Genomic DNA, 11,778 nt, shown 5'->3' on the forward strand with positions numbered 1-11,778 from the left:
ATCTGATCTTTATGATTTCTTTCCTTCTGCTAACTTTGGGGTTTTTTTCTTCTTCTTTCTTAAGTACTTTAGGTGTAAGGTTAGGTTGTTTATTTGAGATGTTTCTCGAGGTAGGCTTGTATTGCTATAAACTTCCCTCTGAGAACTGCTTTTGCTGTGTCCCATAGGTTTTGGGTCATCGTGTTTTCATTGTCATTTGTTTCTAGGTATATTTTGATTTCCTCTGATTTCTTCAGTGATCTCTTGGTTATTAAGTAGTGTATTGTTTAGCCTCCATGTGTTTGTATCTTTTACAGATTTTTTCTTCTAATTGATATCGAGTCTCATAGCATTGTGGTCAGAAAAAATACTTGATACGATTTCAATTTTCTTAAATTTACCAAGACTTGATTTATGACCCAAGGTATGATCTATCGTGGAGAATGTTCCATGAGCACTTGAGAAGAAAGTGTATTTTGTTGTTTTTGGATGGACTGTCCTATAAATATCAGTTAAGTCCCTCTTGTTTAATGTATCATTTCAAGCTTGAGTTTCCTTATTTATTTTCATTTTGGATCATCTGTCCATTGGTGAAAGTAGGTATTAAAGTCCCCTAGTATGATTGTGTTACTGTCAATTTCCCCTTTTATGGCTGTTAGTATTTGCCTTATGTATTCAGGTGCTCCTATGTTGGGTGCATAAATATTTACAATTGTTATATCTTCTTCTTCGATTGATCCCTTCATCATTATGTAGTGTCCTTCTTTGTCTCTTGTAATAGTTTTTGTTGTAAAGTCTATTTTGTCTGATATGAGAATTGCTACTCCTTTCTTCTGATTTCCATTTGCATGGAATATCTTTTTCCATCCCCTCACTTTCTGTCTCTATGTGTCCCTAGGTCTGAAGTGAGTTTCTTGTAGACAGTATATATACAGTCTTGTTTTTGTATCCATTCAGCCAGTCTGTGTCTTTTGGTTGGAGCATTTAATCCATTTACACTTAAGGTAATAGAGTAATCTTAGTTGTAGGTTTTTCTCCTTCATCACTTTAAATATGCCCTCCACTCCCTTCTGGCTTTCAGAGTTTCTGCTAAAAGATCAGCTGTTAAACTTATGGGGATTCCCTTGTGTGATATTCGTTCTTTTTCCCTTGCTGCTTTTAAAACTTTTTGCTTGTATTTAATTTTTGATAATTTGATTAATATGTGTCTTGGCATATTTCTCCTTGGATTTATCCTGTATGGGACTCTCTGAGCTTCCCGGACTTGATTAAATATTTCCTTTCCCATATTAGGGAAGTTTTCAACTATAATCTCTTCAAATATTTTCTCAGTCCCTTTCTTTTACTCTTCTTCTTCTGGGACCCCTATAATTTGAATGTTGGTGTGTTTAAGGTTGTCCCAGAGGTCTCTGAGACTGTCCTCAATTCTTTTCTTTCTTTTTTCTTTATTCTGCTCTGCAGTAGTTATTTCCACTATTTGATCTTCCAGGTCACCTATCCGTTCTTCTGCCTCAGTTATTCTGCTATTGATTCCTTCTAGAGAATTTTTAATTTCATTTTTTCTGTTGCTCATCATTGCTTGTTTGCTCTTTAGCTCCTCTAGGTCCTTGTTAAACGTTTCTTGTATTTTCTCCATTCTATTTCCAAGATTTTGGATCATCTTTACTATCATTATTCTGAATTCTTTTTCAGGTAGACTGCCTATTTCCTCTTCATCTGAATTCTTTTTCAGGTAGACTGCCTCTTTCCTCTTCATTTGTTAGATCAGGTGGGTTTTTACCTTGCTCCTTCATCTGCTGTGTGTTTCTCTGTCTTCTCATTTTGCTTAACTTACTGTGTTTGGGGTCTCCTTTTCGCAGGCTGCAGGTTCATAGTTCCCATTTTTTTTGGTGTCTAAGTGGCTAAGACACACTGTCCCAGTGGCTAAGGTTGGTTCAGTGGGTTGTGTATGCTTCCTGGTGGAAGGGACTAGTGCCTGTATTCTGGTGGATGAGGCTGGATCTTGTCTTTCTGGTGGGCAGTTCCATGTTCGATGGTGTGTTTTGGGGTGTCTGTGGCCTTATTATGATTTTAGGCAGCCTCTCTGCTTGTGGGTGGTTTTGTGTTCCTGTCTTGCTAGTTTTTGGCATAGGGTGTCCAGCACTGTAGCCTCTTGGCCGTTGAGTGGAGCTGGGTCTTGGCGTTGAGATGGAAATCTCTGGGAGATTTTCGCCGTTTGATATTACGTGGAGCTGGGAGGTGTCTTGTGGACCAGTGTCCTGAAGTTGGCTCTCCCACCTCAGAGGCTCAGTCCTGACGCCTGGCTGGAGAACGAAGAGCCTGTCATCCACACGGCTCAGAATAAAAGGGAGAAAAACAAAGAAAGAAGAAGATAAAATAAAATCAAATCAAGTTATTAAAGTAAAAAATAATTATTAAAAAAATTTTAAAAGTAATTAAAAAAAGAAAGAAAGAAAAAAAAGAGCATCCAAACCAAAAATCAAATCCACCAATGATAACAAGTGCTAAAAACTATAGTAAAAAAGAAACAATTCGGACATACAGAATCCTAGGACAAATGGTAAAAGCAAAGCTCTACAGACAAAATCACATGCAGACGCATACACACACACACACACACACACACACACACACACACACACTCACAAAAAGAGAAAAAGGGAAAAAATAATATCGTTGCTCCCAAAGTCCACCTCCTCAATTTAGGATGATTCGTTGTCTATTCAGTTATTCCACAGATGCAGGGTACATCAAGTTGATTGTGGAGATTTATTCTGTTGCTCCTGAGGCTGCTGGGAGAATTTCCCTTTCTTATCTTTGTCAACAGAGCTCCTTCAGTTCCCCTTTGGATTTGGACCCGCCTCTGTGTGTACGTCGCCTGAGGGCATCTGTCCTTTGCTCAGACAGGAAGGGGTTAAAGAAGCAGCTGATTCTGCGGCTCAGGCTCACTCAGGCCGGGGGTGGGGGAATGGGGGGAGGGGCACGGAGTGTGGGGCGAGCCTGCGGTGGCAGAGGCCAGCATGACATTGTACCAGCCTGAGGCACGCCGTGCGTTCTCCCAGGGAAGTGGTCCCTGGATGACTGGATCCTGGCAGTGGCAGGCTGCACAGGCTCCCTGGAGGGGAGGTGTGGATAGTGACCTGTGCTCGCACACAGGCTTCTTGGTGGCGGCAGCAGGAGCCTTAGCATCTCATGCCTGTCTCTGGTGTCCGCGCTGATAGCTGCAGCTCGCGCCCGTCTTTGGAGCTTGTTTAGGCGGTGTTCTGAATCCCCTCTCCTCGTGCACCCCGAAACAATCGTCTCCTTGCCTCTTAGGCAGTTCCAGACATTTTCCCAGACTCCTCGCAGCTAGCTGTGGTGCACTAGCCCCCTTCAGGCTGTGTTTACGCCGCCAACCCAAGTCCTCTCCCTGGGATCCAACCGAAGCCCAAGCCTCAGCTTCCAGCCCCCGCCTGCCCCGGCGAGTGAGCAGACAAGCCTCTCGGGCTGGTGAGTGCTGGTTGGCACCGATCCTCTGTGCGGGAGTCTCTCTGCTTTGCCCTCCGCACCCCCGTTGCTGCGCTCTCCTCCGTGGCGCCAAAGCTTCCCCCCACTCTACCCCCCATACCCACCAGTCAAGGGGCTTCTAGTGTGTGGAAACCTTTCCTCCTTCACAGCTCCCTCCCACTGGTGCAGGTCCCATCCCTATTCTTTTGTCTCTGTTTTTTCTGTTTTCTTTTGCCCTACCCAGGTACGTGGGAAGTTTGTTGCCTTTTGGGAGGTCTGAGGTCCTCTGCCAGCATTCAGTAGGTGTTCTGTAGAAGTTGTTCCACGTGTAGATGCATTTCTGATGTATTTGTGGGGAGGAAGGTGATCTCCGCGTCTTACTCTTCCGCCATCTTGAAGCTCCTCTATGGTTTTTTATTTTGTTTTGTATGGTAGCCAGGGTTGAACCAACTGTCTTCCTCCTGCAATGCAAAGCCTTCCCTCTTCCCACGCTCTGCGGTGTTCACCCTTGGTGTAAGAAGAATCTTCTTTTCCTTATTGTTTCACCTTCCACATCCAGCCAATTTCAAAATGTCTTTCATACATTCTCATTCTTTCCTTTGACTCTTTTACTCTTTGGTGATGCATTGGCCTGGCCTATTGCCATGGCCCTCTTCTCAGTCTCCATCCATTATATGTTCATACCGGCAGCAGGGTAATCCTTCTAAAACCCAGAGAGAGTAGTTGTACTCTCTTGATTAGAAAGTTTATATGAGTCCCCAGTGCTCATGGGATAAATACAGACTCCCTTGTTTTGCCCTCAAGACCCTGTATGATGTGGTTTCACCAATTGTGTCCTTTCATATAGTTACGGGAAATTTCTCTCATTCCTTAGACCATACTTTGCACTTTTTCTCTTTGACATTTTTGTTAGTCACCCTGTGTCTCTTTTTCTCCTACTGTGTAAACACTTAATGTATACTGCTTTATGTCATAGCTATTGTAGTTACATGAGTCTCCTTTTTCCGTTCATTCATTCAGTGAATCTTCATAGCGTGACTTCTGTGTATTAGGTGTTATGCTAGGTACTGAAGATACGGCACGGAACAAAAAAGTCCACCACGTCCCCGCCCCCTCCCCAGACCCAGGCAAAGCCCAAGGAGACAAGCAAATAAAATAATTGCCACATGGAAAAAGCACTGGGAAGAGAAGTAACGTGGGACTGAGAGAGAAAATAATGGTGATGATGGTGGGGTCGGGGGAGAAAGGAGGGTAGGATGAGGAAAAGTCTAGCTGAGGAGGTTTGCATTTATTTTAAGATTGGCCTGAAGTACAGGAAGGAGCTAGCCAACCCACCATGGGCTGAGTGGGGGGACAATATTCCCAGCAGAAGCAATATCAAGCAGGAGTCTACTCATACACCTTGATGCTAGAAAATGCTTGGCCATATAAGGATCTGAAAAAGGACTTTGGCTGGAAGAAGGGGATGGACGGAGAGAGTAGCAGAAGGTGATGCTGGAAAAGTAGGAGAGTCTTCAGAGCCAGGCCCTTAAAGTCAGGTAATGAATTCGGATTTTAGTCCAAGGGCAATGGCATGCTGCTGGAGGCTTTTAAACAGGGAGGTGACATTATAAGTCCAGGTTATCCCTTCCTGCATTGCCCTCAGCACTGGTCACAGTGCCCTGAATATAACTGTTGCTGCATGAGTATGTGTTGCGTTATTGAATGCTGTGGCTGTGGTTGATTATAGAATTAGCCACACTTCAGCAGGGGATGGATTTAGTCCTCTCTTCCAGTTTTTATCCAGCAAGCTAGATAAGTTCATAAAAAGGTAACTTTCCTGGTCATCTCCTATTTTCGGTTCATTTATCACATACTGAGTAATGGCTCTGGTTTTGCTTTAAAAAACTTCAGTATTGTGGATATTTGAACTTTTCTTTAAATCCCATTGAGAAGTTCTTTTTTTCTTTACCAAAAGAAGTTTGAATTTTTGTTATCAAAAATCATGGAGGGGCTTCTCTGGTGGCACAGTGGTTGAGAGTCCACCTGCCGATGCAGGGGATACGGGTTCGTGCCCCGGTCCGGGAGGATCCCGCGTGCCGTGGAGCGGCTGGGCCCGTGAGCCATGGCCACTGAGCCTGCGCGTCCGAAGCCTGTGCTCCGCAACGGGAGAGGCCACAACAGTGAGAGGCCCGCGTACGGGAAAAAAAAAAAAAGAAAAATCGTGGAGGTGCTGCTGTATTCTGAACCACAAAATATATGCTTTTTTGGTGGCTTAGAATATAGATGGCAGTTTGATGCCCAGAGATTTAAAGTCCCTTGTCCAAAGGCGTCCAGTTAGTTAACACTCAGATTTCCTGGATCCCTACTGTGCTCTGCCATGTTGCTACTTTTTATTTAATGGAGGTGATTCTCTAGATTCTTCTTTAATGCAGCACAATGTTAATAAGCAGAATGCCTGATAAATATTTGCATCATGCTCTTAAAAAAACAGCTTTGAAAAGCTACTCATTTGATTTTTATGAAGAAATAATTGAGAAACTTGCTCCAGTTTACGTTTTAGTTAACAACCGGCATTCGTCGGAATCTATTTGTTACAAGTGACAAACCAAATTCAAAACGGGGAATATATTCGTATACATAGGTAAGCCGTGGGAGATAGATCTGGACTCAGATACTCTTTGTTTGGACCAATGAATAGAGAGGGAGGGGGAAGCAATTCACAGCCCCAGAAGAGGAGGGTGCTACTTCCAGGAGAACAAAGAGGCGCTGGCAGACAAAATGCTAAGTGTTGGCTACTCCATACTGTAAAGACTAGCTATTTGGACTAGCAGTGATAATAAGTCCAGAATCCATGCTTTATTTAAATATTGTTTTGTAGGTCCTCTTTTGTAGCAACTCTTCTTTTCAAGTGTATATTGGGTTTTTAGATACAGATGTTTTTTGGGGAGCCTTCAAAATAACCAAAATAGATAGTAAGTTATTGATACTGGTTTACTGAAGTGGCTGCATTGATGCATTGATTTCTTTAACAAACATTTTTAATGTCTATTATGTTCCAAGCATGGTACTAAGCATTCAGGATTCAAAGATGAGTAGGGCATAGTCATTGCCCAGGAGAGACCTCCAGCTAGTTGGGGAGATAGATGTGTAGATGGATAATTATAACAATGGGATAACTGCTGATGAAACTCTGTTCCAAGATGGCAAGGGGTACAAGAAGCAGGGAGCTTGTCTAGGGGTTAGTCAAAGGAAAGTTACCTAAGGATACAACATTTGGATTTAGTCTCGAATATTTAAGATTTAATGACTTTTTCTAGGTCTTTGAGTTGGTGGATGGAAGAAGGATGCTGCAAGCAAGGGACTAGCATGTACAAAGGCAGGCATCAGGAAAGGCAATCACGTGACCAGAGCATGGGATGTGGATGGACAGTGATGGTGGTACGAAAGTATTGTTAGGATGAATGTATACTTGCCTCCTTACTCTAGGGTCTGCTTAAAGAATTATAACATGCCTTTGGATATTTGAGTTCTAGAATGCTTGATAAGAATTGAACTCACTCCTTTATAATTATGCCGTATCTTTCAAGTTCTCAACTTATGTTTGGAATGAATTTTCCCACAAAGTTAACATGTAAGAATGGTGACGATAAAGAACTTTCTTTTTTCAAACTCTAGGATTTTAACTTTGAGATGGGTTTTAATTTTCCTCAGAATCCTGGATCACTTCAAGATATTTTGTGCTTTTGCATGGTTAGTCTTTTAGCTTTTATCAGGATTGTTGTGGTAGAAAGTTCTTTTCACAATTTTAAGACAGTTTCTCCCCATCAGTCAATGAACTGTCAATTGGGGGTTGTCTGGGGCGCTTTGTAACTTTCTTTCCCATTAGAAATCAGAGCAGAGACTGAAGAAGAGGGGCCATTTTTCTTTTGTCTCTGTTTTAGTTTCTTGTGGCTCTTCTTAAGAATCATTACAAACTTAGTGGATTAAACAACACAGATTTACTCTCTTACACTTCTAGAAGTCAGAAGGCTGAATTGAGTTTCATTGGGCTAAAGTCAAGATATCAGCAGGGTTCATTCCTTCTGGACACTCAGAGGGCAGACTTTGTTTACTTGCCTTTTTCAGCTTCTAGTGGCCACCTGTATTAATTGACTTGTGGCCCTTTCCTCCATTCAAGACACATCAGTCTAATCTCTGCTTCCATTACCACACTGCCTTTTCTTTTGCTTCATCCTGTGTGCTTCTTCCATGTGATTACATGAGGCCCACCCAGATAATCCAGGATAATCACCCTTAACTTGATTCACAGGTTCCAGAGATTAGGTCACAGGCATTTTGGGAGGCCACTGTAGCCTGTAAGTCTCCTCCCAGCTATGAATCCTTTGATGGTAGCAGTTCTCCTGGTACCTTCTTGACCAGAGTGATACCATGAGCATTTTTGTGGCTGAAGGTTTATATACATTTTAATCTAATTGCATCTAAATGCTCTTGAATTTGCCATATAGAACAATGCAAACAAGAAATTTAGTGATCATATTTGAATATCATTGTAAGAGTTTCTTAAGCCTTGCTTGACAATGAAAGTATTTCTTAGCAGGAAGATACCTTAGTAACTTTAGAGAAAGAAAATTTATTTTTAAAGAACTGGAGTGATCTCCCATGATCTCCTGTGATGTCTTATATTACGTTATAGCTCCTTTAGGGCACCAACTTTGTATTCAAGCCATTTATATGTATGATTCATCTTCTTACTAGACTGTAAGCTTCTTGGAGACAGAGCCCTTTTCTGATATATCGGTGTATCTGATAGAGCACATAACATACCTAAAGTATAATTAGGAGCTCTTCGTGTATTAACTTTTTTTTTAATGCTCACAAAACCTGAGACAGAGGCTCAGAGAGCATATATAACTTGTCCCAAATTAGACAGGTAATAAGATACAGTGGTGATTTTCAAACTCTTTCTCACTCCTGCACCCATGCTTTTATCAACTCCATTATGCTCCTCTTTACTTCTGCAGTAAAGTATGTGCTCAATGAATAAAAATTATTGCTTTATAGCTAGCATATTACTTTCACATTATCTCATTAGATCCCCATAAAAAAAAGCAACTATCACCTGCTTCTCTGTTTTAGAGACGAGCAAACAGGCTCAGAATGGCCAAGTGTGCTCCTTTATTCACTCATTGAACCTTCATTCATTATATAGACATACAGCGAACTTCCTTGAGGTGCCAAGCCTAGGCTAATCCTTGAGAAACAGTGGTAAACAGAAAAGTCTGTTCCTTCATGGAGCTTATGGTGCTGTGGTAACAAAGGATTACCTATGCCATGACTGCTCCAAAGGAGAAATAGAGTGTTTTGTAGGAACGGACAATCGGGGACCATCAAATCTGGGGCAACACAGAAGGCCTCTTTGACCAGGGTATATTAATCAATGAACTTTGGGTTTCTAGTAATAGAACCTTTATTCAAAATAGCAAAAATATTTGGGTATGTATTGGCTCATGTTGCTGAAGAAAATCTGTGCATGTGAACTAGCTTCTAGGCTAAATTTAGAAGTTTATATGCTGTTATTATAATTCTCTGTTGGATTTATTCTTCATAGACTGTCCTTCCTGGTTATAAAGGCCACTAGGCAATGAGGTGTTTTTATTTTTCTTACTGTTAGAGACCCAGGAGAAATGAGAACAATTCTTTCCTAATAGTTATAGCAAACAGTTCCTTAGGAGGACTCAGTTTGGCCCTATTTGTTTTTACTTGTGAGTTATTGTGAAATGGTAGAAGGAAGGTTATAAAATTTGCTATCTTTCACAGTCTTGAATTCTGGAGCATGTTTTTGTCTTTGAAAATCCTTCGAAACATGCATTTATAATTGATACTTATTTCATCAAAGTTGAAAATGTGATCCACATATAGCCTTCTTCAGTTACTTTTTTTTTTTCTTTTTTGCGGTACATGGGCCTCTCACTGTTGTGGCCTCTCCCATTGCAGAGCAATGGCTCCGGACGCACAGGCTCAGCGGCCATGGCTCACGGGCCCAGCCGCTCTGCGGCATGTGGGATCTTCCCGGACCGGGGCACTAACCCGTGTCTCCTGCATTGGCAGGCGGACCCCCAGCCACTGTGCCACCAGGGAAGCCCCTTCAATGACTTTTGGTAGCACTGCTAGAAATTCTTTTATAGCTTTCTCATTCACCTTGCTGGCTTCACCCAACAGCTTAAGGCTTTGGAAATTTATAGCAATGTTTGAAACTGCCAAACCTACCACTACTAGGACTAACAGGAGCCTCTCATATAGGATTTGGCAATTTCTGCTTAAGTTCTTCTTGTATAGATGATGCCTTCTCTTTGATCATGGGAAATATTTCTGATTTTTCTTTTTTGCTGTTTGCATAATAATCTTTTTGTTCTGTTTCTTTAGACTGTTTTTTTTGAATTCACAGTACTTAAAGTTGTTTCAGATGTAGATATTTCTTTAATTTTCTTACATTGTCTCTGATGGTTGCAATGTTGATTTCTATATGCCTGTGCCTCAGGAGAGCAACATGTTCTTTCATTTAAAAATTATTGAATTATAATTAACATACAGTAATTTATTAGTTTCAGGTGTACAGCATAGTGATTTGATATTATTACACATTGAGAAGTGATTGACTCAATAAGTCTATTTGCTATCTGTCACCATACAAAATTGTTAAAATATTATTGACTATATTCCTTATTCTGTACACTATATGCTCCTTGACTTATTATTTTATAGCTCTAAGTTTGTACCTCTTAAAAACCTTCACCTATTTCGTCCATCTCGCCACTCTCCTCCCCTCTGGCAGCCACCAGTTTGTCCTCTCTGTTTTTGAGTCTATTTCTGTTTTGTTTTGCTTTGTTTGTTTGTTTTGAATTTTAGATTCCACATATAAATTAAATCATATGGTATTTGTTTTTCTCTGACTTATTTCACTTAGCATAATATGCTCCAGGTCCATCCATTGTTACCACAAATGGCAAGATTTCATTCTTTTTTATGGCTGAGTCATATTCCATTTTATATATACATATCACACCTTTTTCCATTCATCTATCAGTAGGTATTTAGGTTGCTTCCATATCTTGGCTATTGTGAGTAATGCTGCATATATCTTTTCTATTTAGTGTTTCAGTTTTCTTCTAATAAACACCAAGAAGTGGAATTGCTAGATCATATGGTGGTTCTATTTTTAGTTTTTTGAGGAAGCTCCATACTGTTTTCCCTAGTGGCTACACTAATTTACATTCTCACCAACAGTGCACAAGGGTTCCCTTTTCTCTACATCCTCACCAACACTTGTTGTTTCTTGTTTTTATGATAATAGCCATCCTTACAGGTGTGCAGTGATACCTCTTTGTGATTTTGATTTTAATTTCCCTGTTGGTTAGTGATAGTGAACATCTTTTATGTCCCTCTTGGCCATCTGTATGTCTTCTTTGAAAAAATGTCTGTTCAGGTCCTCTCCCCATTTTTTAACAGGGTTGATTTTTTTTTTTTTTTGGATATTGAATTATATGAATATTCTATATATTTTGGATATCAACCCCTTATTGGATATAACATTTGCAAATATCTTCTCCTATTCAGTAGGTTACCTTTTTGTTTTGTTTGTGGTTTCCTTCACAGTGCAGTCTTTTTAGTTTGGTGTAGCCCCATTTGTTTATTTTTACTTTTGTTTCCCTTGCCTGAGGACCCAAATCTAAAAAATATATAGCTAAGACCAATGTGGAAGAGATTACTGCCTATGTTTTCTTCTAGGAGCTTTATGGTTTTAGGTCTTACATTTAAGTCTTTAATCCATTTTGAGTTTATTTTTATAGATAGTGTAAGAAAGAGGTCCAGGTTTTATTTTTTTTGCACATAGCTGTCCTGTTTGCCAGTACCATTTATTGAAGTGGCTTATTCCCATTGCACATTCTTGCTTCCTTTGTCGTACATTAATTGACCATGTGAACATGGGTTTATTTCTGGGCTCTCTGTTCTGTTCCATTGATCTGTGTGTGTGTTTTATGCCAGTACCATACTATTTTGATTACTGTAGCTTTGTAGTATAGTTTCAAGTCTGGGATCATGATACCTGTAGCTTTGTTTTTCTTTTTTGTTTTGGCTATTCAGAGTCTTTTGTGGTTTCATAGGAATTTTAGGATTATTTGTTCTAGTCTGTGAGAAATGCCATTGGTCTTTTGATAAGGATTGTATTCAATTTGTAGATTGCTTTGGGTAGTATGGACATTTTAATAATATTGATTCTTCCAATCCGTGAGCATGGTATATCTTTCCACTTATTTGTGTTGTCTTCAGTTT

This window comes from Physeter macrocephalus, chromosome 8, assembly GCF_002837175.3.
Source record: "Physeter macrocephalus isolate SW-GA chromosome 8, ASM283717v5, whole genome shotgun sequence".
NCBI classification, from domain to species: domain Eukaryota; kingdom Metazoa; phylum Chordata; class Mammalia; order Artiodactyla; family Physeteridae; genus Physeter; species Physeter macrocephalus.